Source organism: Adiantum capillus-veneris, chromosome 13 (genome assembly GCF_014529385.1).
Source record: "Adiantum capillus-veneris isolate H3 chromosome 13, ASM1452938v2, whole genome shotgun sequence".
Taxonomy (NCBI): Eukaryota; Viridiplantae; Streptophyta; class Polypodiopsida; order Polypodiales; family Pteridaceae; genus Adiantum; species Adiantum capillus-veneris.
Genome location: NC_140943.1, coordinates 105,560,525 through 105,566,524, shown reverse-complemented (window position 1 = coordinate 105,566,524; position 6,000 = coordinate 105,560,525).

Genomic DNA, 6,000 nt, shown 5'->3' with positions numbered 1-6,000 from the left:
TAGGAGCATATCTCCAAAGAGTGACAAACTTTGCATAATACTCTTCGACAGATAAAGTCAACTGTCGAAGCGAAAAGAATTCATTCATCCTCAAGGTTTTATAGGCAGGTGGTAAAAAACGTCCCATTATTGCAGCTTTGATGTCTTCCCAGGATTGGGAAGATCCCTTAATATCCAAGTCCTTGCAATGTTGTTTCCACCATATCTTGGCATCGCCAGACAAGCGGAACATCACAAGCATAGTCTGATTCACGGGTTGGGTTCCCGCAGCTTCAAAGTAATCGTCCATGGCTTCCATCCACACTTCCGCATCTCTCTCCACATTTTTCCCCTCGCCCTTAAAGAGTGGAGGTTGGGCCTGCTTAAAGAGGAGCTTCTTCTCTTGCGCTGCCGAGTATAGAGCAACAGGCGGTGCCTACATGGGTTATACGAGATTCTTGATACCATTACTTGGATTTCAAAATAGACACGAGACTTTAAATAAAATTCAAGATCCCACTTTATCAAGAGACAGAGATTCAGAGCCAAAAAGCACTTTATTAATGAAAATTTATTACAATCGAAAACCCTCAAGGTTTAGGATAACTGATGATCAACTTATTACATGGCTTTTTGGATTGCGTATAAGATACGCCTAGGAGATTGTGTTCACATGATGCACTACTTTGTTCGTGAAGTAGTTCCTGTACTCATCCTTGAGTGGATAATAAACTAAGATATCAAGCCGGGATTCTTCTTTTGGTACTCCAAAAGTTCTAACTCTGTTCGTTGGGATCACATCGGTGACCTTTTCCAAGAGCCAGTCGTTGATGGTTTGATTGGTGTCGCCTGAGACAGTGAGGTCCAATCGGGTAGGCAGTAAGTAGAATAACTCCACCACCCTCAACTCTTCTCCCCAACGTATCTTCTTCAAATCGGTAGCCAGGCATCCTAGCTTCCGAGCATTGATGTAGTAAACCCCTCCTGCAAGTGTCCAATCAAGTCCCCATCCTCTATCGATGCGAGTGGAGTGTGGCGTATAAGCCTTCATGAGTATCTCCATGACATCTCGCCTGAATTGGTAAACTGGGGATCGTCGATCTTGCTCATAAATAAGCTCAAACACTTGGAACTTCCGATATTCTAGCACGGGGTCTTCCTGCAACACCAATGCAATGAATTTGGATCAGCTACCTATATACTTTCAGTTCCTTTTTTAAATATTCAAACAATACGACTTTATTTCTCAGCCTAACCTAGGCTCTGATACCAGGTGTGAGGTCCCCACCCCATCATATCAAACGACGGATCTGATGGTGAACCTGGTGGCCACTAGATCTATAGCGGAAGCAAACAAAGTGGTTCAGGGTTCAACTAGCATACGATCTCTCATCACAAAGTGAGTCGAGTTCGAGCCTACTAGTAATGAGATCTAGCTTCACCTCGTAGGGGAAGCGTACTTAACCTATCTAGCGATCCTAAGACCCACCTTCCAAGAGGAGAGAAACCTCAAGTGCCTTTTTCCCCATGTTTCAGAGGCACGTACACTTGAGACTTCACCGCTCTAGAGGCAATGAGTATTACTAGTATCGATTTAAACACTATGGGGACAGAGAGTTCCCGGCCAATCGGGACACCCTTCTCATAGGCATTGGCAACCTGAGCCAAGCCCCCACTTTCCACCCCCACACTCACACTTCCTTGTGTGTCCTAATTACTACCACAATGATTGTTCAACATAAACATTCCTTGATTGAATTCCGAATCACAATGTTCATTAAGACAGCCCTTCAATCAGTATTGTAAAGCGGCGCCAAGACAATATTCTAGTAAAAATTCTACTCAAACTTATTCATTAAAATTCCAATGTTCTGGAGGTACAACATCCCCCCTCCAGCGAGAGTTTACTCCTCCGGTTGTCGTCTAGCTGCCCATACAACTAGATATGTCCACCGCATAGAAAGCACGACATGGACACTCCCACCGCATAGAAAGCAAGACGTGGATTCCCACCGCATAGAAAGCAAGTCGTGGGTATCCACCGCATAGAAAGCAAGTCGTGGATTCAAGAGCCCTTAACGAGGAACTCTGCCCCCTATGATCAGTAGGGGGATTAGGACTAATTCAACATTGAAAATAGAATGAACATGTCGAGCTAAATTTTCCCTAGCAGACATTCTTTCCTATTGCAAACAGTATATCCATCAATCATTTCTTTCCTACCTTATACTTAAATGTACAATGAATTCAAATGCCGAGATTTCCGTCGGATTTCTCCAACATGTTTGGGGATATGTTCTTTCCTAGCTAAACGTGTGCAATGTTAATTAAACAATTGAATAAAATTGTGACCTACATCTTCCATTTCTTCGTCAATGGCTCGTGAGATGGCCGGTGCTTGTTCGTCCATGGGAGCTTTTCCCTTCCCATTCACATTGCTCGTTCTCGCCTCACAGTCGTGGGCACCACCGAAGCGAGTTCTCTTAACCGGGGCCATTTTTTTACTCACTACTTTAAATGATAAAATTGAAGAAAAAGAGCTAAGGTCCGAGAGCATCATAACAAACCAAATGGCAGATTAGAATCATTGAAGGGTCCTTCTTATGCAAGGGTTTAGATTTTTCCTTCGAGACCTAGCAATTTTATGGGTAATACTTTACTTGCCCTATAGAAACCGGCTCTAAAGTTAATTACTTGGCTTAGATTATTAAAGAATTTTAAATTTTACTAATTAATTTATAAGAGAGATGGATTAAACAAGCTCAATCACTTTACTAGTGTAATAAGAAAGATGCAGAGTTACCGCATGCATAGGTGTCAGGAAATTTTCTTCTTAGTAGCCTAATGAAGGATTAATTTTACCTTAATCACATCTTAATGTGTGAGAAAAGTTGAATCTAATTTAATTACAATACTATTGAGTGGTAAAATAATGAATTTCATTATTACCGGTGGCTGACAATTTATTAACTACGGCTGACAATTTATTAACTATGCTGCCTAGAGAGAGAAGTCTCTCCTAATCATGTATTAATCATTGATTAAGAATGATGAATGGCTACATAAATTAGCTAATTAGATGATGATTATGTAATGGAATATATCTATGTAAATTTAGAGAGCAGCTATTGGGAATTATAGCTAGGATTAAGCATAGTAGACGAGGAATTTGGAGAATAATGAAGAGAATTAAAAAGAGAAGGAATTAAACCATGATTACCGTGATTAGGTGCTGAAAATCCTCTTGATTTTCTGACCCAAATGAATCCTCAAGATGAGAATTTCGGCAGCACCTCCCTCCTTGCTTCTCCTTCAAAAACTGTGTGTGTGCCGGCAGCACCTTCCCAAGGTGTGTGTAGGTGTGTGTGTGTGTACTGGGTGTGTGTGTGTGTGAGCATGTGTGTGTGTGTGTGTGTGTGTGTGTGTGTGTGTGTGTGTGTGTGTGTGTGTGTGTGTGTGTGTGTGTGTGTGAGCACACATTAATAGGCTCCTCAAGGCTGAAAATCGATCTGGGTTGCTATAAGCATATGAGTGAGCACTCAGTGAATGCATTGGCAAGTCTAGTTGCCGACCCACCAAGTGTCTAGTTGGTTAGTTTAACTGGCTCTTACACCCACTCTCTACCTTAGAAACTTCCCTACAACTCCCACAAGGAAAGAGGGCGCCCCCTTGCTGCTAAAGCTGGCTCAGAGTGGCCTGGAACCTGCTCCCACACAGCCTCGAGCCCCAGTGCCTCCCCGGACAATTTTTGGAAAAATTGGTTTTAGGCTAAAACGGCCCATACGAGTCGGAATTTAATGCCGTAAATTGCTATACTAAGCTCTAACTAAGGCATACTGGTCCGAGTACCTGCCATATTTAGCAGGCCCCCGGGGTCCGAAAATGCATTTTTTCAAATTTGGGGTACGGGTGCAATTTTTCGAGACGGTCAAAATTGGACAGGTCGGGTGACCAAAAACTTTCTATTTTTGGAAATTTTTTACAAAAATTATTTTAATTCATATTTTGAAGCTTTAAAACATTCTAAACATCATGGCACTAACAGAATTCGGAAAACTGTTTAAAATAGTAACTTTTTCCATTATGTTCATTTCATGGTACAATGGTGCTCTTTTGGGTCGTGACAAAGACCTTACACAACTCAAGTTTCCCAACCATTGGATCATACACAATGCTTTCCATGTGAGCCTACTAAAGCCTTACAAAGGAGAGCCACCTCAAGAACCAACTATTGAAGACCCATCGGAGATCGAGGACCAAGAAGAGGTGCTGCAGCCCGAGTCCATTCTCCGACATGAAGACAAGGTACTAAGAGACGGTAATACTATCCGATGATATCTTGTTAAGTTTAAAAATTATCCTTTTGAAGATGCTAGATGGATTCAAGGCATACAATTAAAGGATAACCTAAACCTTGTCAATGCTTACAATGCTTCCCAAGAGTAAGCAAATATACAAATGTTAAAAATGAACAAAATTTTTGTCTTATAAAACTCTCTTTTTCTTTATTGTGCACAAAAATGAAGTAGTATGCATGCTTAGATCAAGTTTGCAGAGACGACGTCTCCCGAACACCAAGTAGAGCTTGTCACTCTACTATGGAAGATGATAGGACTAATGTGCAGACATGCTTGCGGCAGCCTCACGCTCTCAAGTGTCAAATGGAATAGTCATCCATTGTGGAATGATGTTGTAGGGTAACATAGGGACCCTCTACCCGCTAAAAAAAGGACTAATGAATATGCTTTATCTTCTCTACCCCATAGTCGAGGACGACTATGATTTCAAGAGACAGGTAATGTCATGATAATCAATATCTAATTCTCCTAAATGATTTTCTCATGTTAAACTGATCATTTAATATGGGGAAGTGCCAAGGAGAAAAATCTAGAATATTGGTTAAGCTAGCAGAGCGGCCAAAGTAGGGATCCAAAGGAGGGAAAATAGGGACCCAAAGGGGGGTCCATCTGTAAAAGAGCCATGTGCAACAATGGGCTTAAAAAACCCTAAGGTTCATCCCATTAAGACTTCCAAAATGCTCAAGTTCCAAAATTCAAAGGTTGTGTCCAAAGGTCAAACATTGGGGGAATTGGATGCTTTGTGTGTGTCCCAAAAGTCTTTAGCAATCCCTACATAGGAGGGGGCGAGCCTTGCAATTAGGGGATGAGAGAGAAACTCACACACACACACACACACACACACACACACACAAGCTCCCTTTACACAAAGGGAATGAGGGACACACGTCAGCTCCCTAGCCCAGATGCCCACAAGGTGTACCCAATCCCTATTGGATGGCCTTGGAGGTGGACCAATGAGAATTAGGCTAGATTAAATCTACTTTAATCAATTTAAAAACACTTAATAAAAGAACTAATAAGAATTAATCTCTCTAGAAGACTAAGTCTCCCAAGGGGACTAATGAGCATTCAGCAGCCTAATGGCTTGCCTGATTTTTATTGGGCCAGGAGCCAAAGGGGTCCAATGAGAGTTTAGTTGAATTAAATAATTACCTAAAGCTCTCACAAAAGGGGAAAGGGGGACACATGTCAGAAGGCTATCACTTATGTTGCTTAATTACCATTGGCTAAGCCTGGGGAGGTCCAATAGGATGCTAGCAAGAGCAATTAGCAAGAGGGGTTGACCAAGACAGAGAGAGGGGCTGATTTTTGGAAGGCATTAACACACACACACTCACAAAATCTCATGTGTGAAGTAAAGAAGACTCTCTCTCCTTCTCAAGCTTTAATGGAAAGCTTATCACCTACTCCAAGCTTGTGAGAAGGAAGGCCTACACCAACAACTCTTGGCTTTGTGATGCAAATCCAACCAAGAGCCAAGCTTCAATGCATGCTGATATCCTCTACCATGCTAATTACGAAGCTAAGCTATGCTAATATGAGTGATTATGTGAGGAGATGTACATCTTTCTCGTAAGAATACTCCTTCTTCCTCTCAATCTACTCTCATACCCCGCTAGCTCTCACCATCTTCGAAGGTGTGTGAGGTCTTGGGTTTGAG